General features: G+C 35.7%; 1 pseudogene; it reads right to left on the bottom strand.

Moving 5' to 3' along the window:
* Positions 1-4,364: 4,364 nt before the first annotated feature.
* On the bottom strand, positions 4,365-4,848 carry LOC115506070 (annotated as a pseudogene).
* Positions 4,849-7,790: the final 2,942 nt, after the last annotated feature.

The following is a 7,790-nucleotide window of genomic DNA, read 5'->3' as shown; positions in this document are numbered from 1 at the left end:
AGGTGTTCAAGAAATGTCTTAAATATTGATGCCTCATCATTTCTATAAAAATTAATGTGTTTGAAGCTACAATTAGCAGAAAATAAATAAGTATTGGAAAGAATGCAGATCAGCTTTATGTTACAGTATTCTTAATGCTATCAGAGTCCATTTATTAAAAAGTAAAAGAAGTCACATTTTTCAACTTTTTTTTGTAATCTTCTCCATGTCTCCTTAAAAATCATCTATTTTGTCAATTTAAATTTGTAAAGCCTCTATGGAAAACAGTATGGAGTTTATTCAGAAAATTAAAAATAGAACTACGACATTTGATCCAGCAATCTCACTTCTAGATAACAGAGTTGATCATTGAATGACATAGGTTTGAACTGCACATGTTTACTTATGTACAGATTTTTTTCAATAACTATAGTACTATAAATGCATTTTTCTCTTCCTTATGATTTTCTCAATAACATTTTCCTTTCTCTAGCTTACTTTATTGTAATACTACAGTAAATAGTACATATAACACAGAAAATATGTGTTAATCAACTGTTTTCTGCTTCCGGTCAACAGTAGGCTACTTGTAGTTAAGTTTTTGGGGAGTCAAAAGTTATATGTGGATTTTTGACTCCCTGGGGACCGGCCCCTCACCCTTGTGTTGTTCAAGTGTCATTTTCCAAAGAAAATGAAATAATTATCTCAAAGATAGATCTCAACTCCTGTTTGTCAGAGCATTATTCACAATAGCCAAAATTTGGCAAAAAACTAAGTGTCCATCAACAAGAGAACAGACCAAGAAAATGCTGTACATATATACAATAGAATATTATTCACCCTTTAAAAAAAGGAAATCCTATCATTTGCAACAACATAGATGAACTGGAGGATGTTAAGGTAAGCAAGATTATCCAGACAGAGAAACATAAACACTGCCTGGTATCACTTACATGTATATTCTAAAAAAATGTCAAACTTACTGAAGCAGAGAGTAAACCAATAGTTTCGAGGGGCTGTGGGGTGGAAGAAACAGGTAGAGGTTGGAGTTGATAAAAGTTATAGTTCACCTATAAGATGAGTAAAGTCTGAGGACCTAATATATAACATGGTGACTATATAGTGGGTAACACTCTGTTGTTTAACTGTAATTGGTGAGAGAGTAAAACTTAAATGTGTTCACCAAAAAAAGAGGAAAAAGCAATATGTGGGGTGATGGATGTATTAATTGACTTGATAAAGGAATCCTTTCACAATGTATACGTGTATCAAACCATCACCTTGTGGTCTTTAAATGGCTATAATTTCATGTGTCAATTATATCTCAATAAAGCTGAAAAATATCATCTGTTTTAATAAGTTGATTATCAATTGCTAAAAAAAAAATGTGCAGAGCAGGTATTCAATGACTCCATCAGATTAAAGGGTCATCATATCCTACTACTTTCTAAGAAATCACTTGGGAAGGCAGTATGAACACCAAAAGGATATAAAATTTGTCAATTAAGAATTAGATTTGTAAGAGAGAGAGAGAGAGAGAGAGAGAGAGAGAGATTTATTTGTAAAGTTTATGGTCTTATGAGACCAGAGTGACCAAAAAATAGACTGATTTCTCCTAGTCTCTTGCTTCTCACAGTCTTAGGTTCATTCTCCTCATTCAGCACCTAACCAAATAATGGGCAGAAATAGTAATGCATGGTTAAAATGCAAGCATGATTTTACCAAAGCATGGTTTTTAGAGACAAACTGCCTGGGTTCAAATCTTGGCTTTTCTATCCACTAGTTACTTGACACTCACAAATTACTTAAACTTTCTGAGCCTCGTTTTCTCATAGTTACAAGGAAAATAATGTTGTGAGGATTGAGTGAGTTAACATATATAAAACCACCTAAAAGAGCCCAGAATATAGTAAACACTATGTAATTGTTAGCACTTCTCACCTTTGCAACTTAACCTACCTTTGCTTATTTCTCTGTATCTACTTCCATTGATTTTTTTTCAATAGTAACCATTGTTAAGTATACAGTACAGTGGCATTAATTGCCCTCAATGTTGTGCAACCATCACTATTAACTAATTCAAAACCTTTTTCATCATTCCAAACAGAAACTCTAAAAACATTAAACAATAAATCCTCATTCGTCCCTTCCTTTATCCCCTAGTAAACTTTATTTGTAACTGTGGGTTTATTTAAAAATTATAAAAACTTCATTCAATGCAATCCCAATCAAAATTGCACCAGCATTCTTCTCAAAGCTAGAACAAGCAATCCTAAAATTCATATGGAACCACAAAAGGCCCCGAATAGCCAAAGTAATTTTGAAGAAGAAGACCAAAGCAGGAGGCATCACAATCCCAGACTTTAGCCTCTACTACAAAGCTGTAATCAAGACAGCATGGTATTACCACAAAAACAGACACATAGACCAATGGAATAGAATAGAAACCCCAGAACTAGACCCACAAAAGTATGGTCAACTAATCTTTGACAAAGCAGGAAAGCATATCCAATGGAAAAAAGACAGTCTCTTTAACAAATGGTGCTGGGAGAACTGGACAGCAACATGCAGAAGGTTGAAACTAGACCACTTTCTCACACCATTTACAAAAATAAACTCAAAATGGATGAAGGACCTGAATGTGAGACAGGAAACCATCCAAACCCTAGAGGAGAAAGCAGGAAAAGACCTCTCTGACCTCAGCCGTAGCAATTTCTTACTTGACACATCCCCAAAGGCAAGGGAATTAAAAGCAAAAATGAACTATTGGGACCTCATGAAGATAAAAAGCTTCTGCACTGCAAAGGAAACAATCAACAAAACTAAAAAGCAACCAACGGGATGGGAAAAGATATTTGCAAATGGCATATTGGACAAAGGGTTAGGACATCCAGATGGCCAACAGGCACATGAAAAGATGCTCAACGTCGCTCCTCATCAGGGAAATACAAATCAAAACCACACTCAGATATCACCTCATGCCAGTCAGAGTGGCCAAAATAAACAAATCAGGAGACTATAGATGCTGGAGAGGATGTGGAGAAAGAGGAACCCTCTTGCACTGTTGGTGGGAATGCAAACTGGTGCAGCCACTCTGGAAAACAGTGTGGAGGTTCCTCAAAAAATTAAAAATAGACCTACCCTATGACCCAGCAATAGCACTGCTAGGAATTTACCCAAGGGATACAGGAGTACTGATGCATAGGGGCACTTGTACCCCAATGTTTATAGCAGCACTCTCAACAATAGCCACATTATGGAAAGAGCCTAAATGTCCATCAACTGATGAATGGATAAAGAAATTGTGGTTTATATACACAATGGAGTACTACATAGTAATGAGAAAGAACGAAATCTGGCCCTTTGTAGCAACGTGGATGGAACTGGAGAGTGTGATGCTAAGTGAAATAAGCCATACAGAGAAAGACAGATACCATATGTTTTCACTCTTATGTGGATCCTGAGAAACTTAACAGAAACCCATAGGGGAGGGGAAGGAAAAAAAAAAAAAAAAGAGGTTAGAGTGGGAGAGAGCCAAAGCATAGGAGACTGTTAAAAACTGAGAACAAACTGAGGGTTGATGGGGGGTGGGAGGGAGGGGAGGGTGGGTGATGGGTATTGAAGAGGGCATCTTTTGGGGTGAGCACTGGGTGTTGTATGGAAACCAATTTGACAATAAATTTCATATATTAACAAATTTTTTTAAATTATAAAAAAATATTTTTATTATGTACAATAAGCAATATTTTTAAAAATTTTTGATGTTTATTTATTTTGGGAGAGAGAGAGAGAGAGAGAGAGAGAGAATGAGAGGGGGAGGAGCAGAGAGGGAGAAAGAATCCCAAGCAGGCTTCCGCTCAGCCTGACGTGGTGATAGATCTCACAGCTGTGAGATCATGACCTGAGCTGAAATCAAGAGTTGGACACTTAACCAACTGAGCCACCCAGGTGCCCCCATACAATAAGCAATCTTAGGTTAAAGTTTAAACTTTCACAGAAAGCGTTTTTTTTAATTGTTTTTAAAATGTTCACATTTTAAAAGATCAAAAAAAAAAAAAGCTGAATATGTCTTTCAGTACAGGTCCATGCTTAATTATTCACATCCCAAAGCTGTTTTGAAAAGACTAAAAAAATGGCTGAAAATAATTTACAATTGGCAATGATTAAAATCTCCTTGTCTTTGGAAGGGCATAGTAATGACTCATATGAATTTAAAGTTATAAGCATTTAACAGTTTATACAAGCATGTAGTTTTTACCAGAATACAAAAGGTCTTAAATTGTTACTACAGTTGTTTTTGGAATGATTATTTTATCAGGAAAAGCATTCTTCACCAAAACCACAGCATTAATTTTCAAATGCTCTTTTTGCAGAGTTTTGGACTTTCAACTTTGAACAGAACTGCATTTAATTTCTGTATCTCTTGCATATGGAGTACATCATAGACTCCATCAGGCCATTCACAAGACCAGCAACATGCAGAACAATGAGGCCAGTCTCTTCCTATGTCGCTAACGAGAAGCACACAGGTGAATATGAAAAATAATGATAATATCTGTTGCAAGGAATCTTGTTTCAAACATTTTCTTCAGTTGCTTCACAGAGCCCAGTGAAAAGTTCACACTGGTCAATGCAGCAATTCTTCCTAGGGTATAAAACAATACAAAAAGTTTTATGCCACCAGAAAGGAATAGCAATCCAGTTCCAAGGATAAAACAACAATAACAAAAAAGAAATGCTGCATACAAAGGATCTGCCAAACCATTTCAATCTGATATTGAAACTACAGGACAGGGCATCCAGGACCTTTTCAGTCCGGCCCTGCTCTTTGTCATCCTGGTAACTGAGGACCCTCTCCAGCGTCTCCATGGCCATTTTCCCAAGCTGTTTCGACAGGCATTCCTTTGCCCGCCCTTCCTGCCTAGCAAAAAAACTCCTAGTAATCTTTAATTTACTTTCCGTCTCCATGAATTTGCCTATTCTAGATATTTCACTGAATAGAATCATACAATAATTGTCCTTTTATGTATGATTTATTTCACTTAAAGCAGTGTTTCCAAGGTTTGTCTGTGCATTAGAATCCATTCCTCTTTAAGGCTTAATAATATTCCATTATATGTATATACAACATTTGGCTTATGCATTCCTCTACTGATGGATACATGGGGTGTTTCCATTTTTTTACTACAGTTACTAATGCTGCAATAAACACTGGCATAAAAATAGATCCCTATTTTCAATTTGGGGGGTTATAATTTGGAGTGGAATGGCTGGGTCAAATAGCAACTCATTATTTAGCTTTTTTGAAAAACAGCCAAACTATTCCCATACTAACTTTCCCATTATTTTTCATTCCCACCAGCAGTGTACCAGGGTTCCAGTTTCTCCACATCGTTACCAACTCTTGTTATTTTCTAGTTTTTTTTTTTCTTTCATTATATCCATCCCAGCACATGTGAAGTGAAATCTTATTGTTTCGATTTGTATTTCCCTAGTGACTAAAGATGTTGAATATGTCTTCATGTTCTTATAAGCTATTTGTATGTTTTTGGAGAAATATCTGTTCGAGTCCTTTCTCCATTGTTTTGTCTTTCTGCTGTTCAGCTTTAAGAGTTATTTATATATATATTGGGGCACCTGGATGGCTCAGTCGGTTAAGCGTCCGACTTCAGCCCAGCTCATGATCTTGCAGTTTGTGAGTTCGAGTCCCACGCTGGGCTCTGTGCTGACAGCTCAGAGCCTAGAGCCTGGTTAGGATTCTGTGTTTCCCTCTCTCTATGCCCCTCCCTTATTCACACTCTGTCTCTCTCTCCTTCAAAAATAAATAAACATTAAAAATTTTTGTTTTAATAAAAAAGTTCTTTATATATATTTAATATTAAATACTTATCAGATATATAATTTGCAAACATTTTCTCCCACTTTCTAGGTTATCTTTTCAGTTCCTTGAAAATATCCTCTAATACACAAAATGTTTAAATTTTGATGAAATTCAATGGATCTTTTTTCTGTTGTGGCTATGCTTTTGGTGTCATATTTAAGAATTGGTCACTGGGGCGCCTGGGTGGCTCAGTCGGTTAAGCGTCAGACGTCAGCTCAGGTCATGATCTCACGGTTTGTGGGTCTGAGCCCCACAACCAGCTTTCTGCTGTCAGTGCCCAAGCCTGCTTCAGACCCTCCATCCCCCTCTCTCTCTGCCCCTCCACAACTTGTGCACACTCTCTCTCTCTCAAAAATAGACATTAAGAAAAAAAAAAGAATTAGTTGCCAATTCTAAAGTCATGAAGATTTATCCTTATATTTTTTCTAAGAGTTTTATGGTTTTAGCACTTATATTTACAGTGTTTATCCATTTTTAGTTAATTTTTGTATATGATATAAGGTAGGTATCCAACAAAATTCCTTTGCATGTAGAAATCCAATTGTTCCAGCACCATTATTGAAGAGACGACAGATCCTCCTTAATTTACAGTGGGGTTCTGACCTGGTAAACCCATTATAAGTTGAAAAGATCATATGCTAAAAATGCATTTGAGACACCTAATCTACTGAGCATCATACCTTAATCTAGCCTAACTTAAATGTGCTCATAACACATTATCCTACAGTTAGGCAAAATCATCTAACACAAAGCCTATTTTATAATAAGTGTTGAATACCTTCTATCATTTGTTAAATACTGTGCTGAAAGTGAAAAATAGAATGGTCATATGGGTACAGAATGGTTCTAAGTGTATCAGGTGTTTACCCTCATTGTTATCTGGCTGAGTGGGAGATATATAGCTCACTACCACTGCCCAGCATTACAAGATAGTTTTGTACCGCATATCACTAGCCCAGGAGAAGATCAAACTTTCAGATTCCAAGTAAAGGTTCTACTGATTGTGTACCATTTTTGCACCATCATAAAGCCAAAAAATCATGAGGTTGAACCATTATAAGTCAGGGACCATCTCTAATCTTTTCCCATTGAGTGGACAAAGGCACCCTGGTCAAAAATCAGTTGGACATAGCTGTATGTTTTTATTTCTGTACTCTCAATTCTAGCCCATTGATCTATTATTAATCCATATTCTTGCTATAAGTTTTGAAAGTAGAAAGTGTGAACTATCCATCTCTGTTCTTGTTTTTCAAAATGTTTTGGCTATTTGGGACTTCTTGCAATTTCATAAGAATTTGAGTGTTGATTTTCCATTTCTTCAAAAAAAGTTGTTCAAATTTTTATAAAAATTGCATTGAGTCTATAGATTGCTTTGAGCAACAATGACATCCTAACAATATTACATATTCCTACCCAAGAACATGAAATGTCTTTCCATTTATTAGGTCTTCTGATTTTTGTTTGTTCATCTTGTACCCTACAACTTTGCTGAATTTGTTTATTTGCTCCAATAGATTTCTTGTTGATTTTTTTAAAAAAGACTGCTCTCATTTTATCTCTACAATCCTTTATTTCCCACTTACAATTTTAAAAATAAATATTCTTAATTTGGATCCCCCTATGAAATTCAAGAGAGTCCAGGAACCACCTAAAATATCAGGACAAATTTAGTATGTATGTTCAATTTTCTGAAGAATGGGTTAACTGCTTGCATAGTAACATAGATGGTTGTGATAATCTGTCCCTCCTCTCAAAAAAAGTTAAGATCTGTTGTTATAAAAGGAAATCAACATGGTCAGAAATTTTAAAAATTCCCTTTGTCCCTTGGAAAATAATGGGTGGATTATGATTATGACAGAAAATTCAGACTATTAATCTTCTTTGTTAAATAAAATATATACGCATCCATGTTTCCATTTCTCTTGATTTA

Source organism: Lynx canadensis, chromosome F2, assembly GCF_007474595.2.
Source record: "Lynx canadensis isolate LIC74 chromosome F2, mLynCan4.pri.v2, whole genome shotgun sequence".
NCBI classification, from domain to species: Eukaryota; Metazoa; Chordata; class Mammalia; order Carnivora; family Felidae; genus Lynx; species Lynx canadensis.
Note: the sequence above shows the minus strand (reverse complement) of the source record. Positions and strands in the feature narration are given on the sequence as shown.